Source organism: Papaver somniferum, chromosome 4 (genome assembly GCF_003573695.1).
Source record: "Papaver somniferum cultivar HN1 chromosome 4, ASM357369v1, whole genome shotgun sequence".
Taxonomy (NCBI): domain Eukaryota; kingdom Viridiplantae; phylum Streptophyta; class Magnoliopsida; order Ranunculales; family Papaveraceae; genus Papaver; species Papaver somniferum.
Window position 1 is genome coordinate 29,804,013 of NC_039361.1, and position 1,402 is coordinate 29,805,414.

Genomic DNA, 1,402 nt, shown 5'->3' on the forward strand with positions numbered 1-1,402 from the left:
GATATTTTCACTTGCTAAAGAAGATAAAGGCATATTGTACAACCAACAATCATTTCAAAGGTCAATAGAAGAACCGCCACCTATATTCCATCTAAGACAGTCTTTAATGGCATTTCTCCTTTTAAGAATACTTCTCCACCTAGAAGAACATTTATTCTTAGCAGGGCAGGTCCAGAAATCATATTTTGCCTTGAGAAGTTTAGTAACATCAGATTGAATGGTAGTGCCATATGGCCTTACTCGACATAATGAATGGTGCACCACGGGATCACTAGGGAAATGTTAAAGAAAATTATTTTAAACAAAAAATTGTTACTAGTGATAGTGCCATAGTGGTCCTCCTTTCACAGTGGACGAGTACCGAAAGCAAACAAAAAAATAGAGGTGAACTAGATATGATAGATTCTAATTGATTTGTATAGTTAGCTAAAGATAGTGTATGAAGGGCGGAGAGAACTTGAAGTACATCTATAAGTGCATGTGAGTATATCTGAAATGAAACCTCACACATATCAAATTTGAAATTTATGGCGAAACAGTTCTTCGCTTGCTCTCCATTTTCCTTTTGTTTTGTTTTCGTGGTTTTGGTCGTCATGGCCAACTATCAGTAAGTAGTTACAGTATATTTGATTAATGTTTGAATTTCTTGATTATGTATTGGTTTGTTTATCTATAATTTTACTGATATTTTCTGGTTTGATTGATAGAGGAGGAGTTTTAGTCAATGGCAGAGAAGTTTGTGATGGCAATATTTTGGGAGAAGTAGTATCTCGCGGTGGTGACTGTCGTGAATGCACTCCTCACTGTTTAAAGTTCTACGATGATGTTGTTCGGGGCGACTGTTTCCCGTATGTGTGTTTCTGTTGCGGTCCTGTGAACGCTTTAAGAAACGTTGTCCTCGTTAAATGATCTTTCATGGCACCCCGGCCACTAACTAATTTCTGATCGATATCTTAACTTTTCCTATTAATATTTACTATTTCCTCTGTTTTAAAAATGTAAGCTTGTTTCATGTATAAATTTCTCATCAAACAAGCCCATCTTTTTGAAACAGAAGGTATGTAATTCTTGGTCAGGGATATTGACACATTACACTGTGTTTATTTGTTACAGTATATTCTAGTCAAGAACTTGAATTACTCTTAAATTTACTCCTTTGTAAATAGCAACAACAAAAGTATCTACAAGCAAGGTACGAAATTTACCAGTAATACCTTTTGTAGACAAACCAAAATTAAAAAGAAAAAACAATAGAAAACTAGTAGATGGCATTTGCGTTGCACCTGTTAATTGAAATGTTTCTGTGTTCGATAAAATGCAAGTTACTTTTTGTCCCTTAACGTAGAGATGAGGTGTAGTGTAGTGCCTGAATTTAGTGAAACCACCAAAGCCCTTACCAATG

The 1,402-nt window shown here is 35.2% G+C and overlaps 1 long non-coding RNA gene across 1 annotated transcript; it reads left to right on the forward strand.

Annotated features, from left to right (window-relative positions):
* Positions 1–413: 413 nt before the first annotated feature.
* Positions 414–1,151, forward strand: LOC113273677. Its single transcript, XR_003322544.1, has 2 exons — positions 414–607; positions 708–1,151. It is a non-coding gene; the product is annotated as an uncharacterized LOC113273677 (long non-coding RNA).
* The last annotated feature ends 251 nt before the right edge of the window (positions 1,152–1,402 follow it).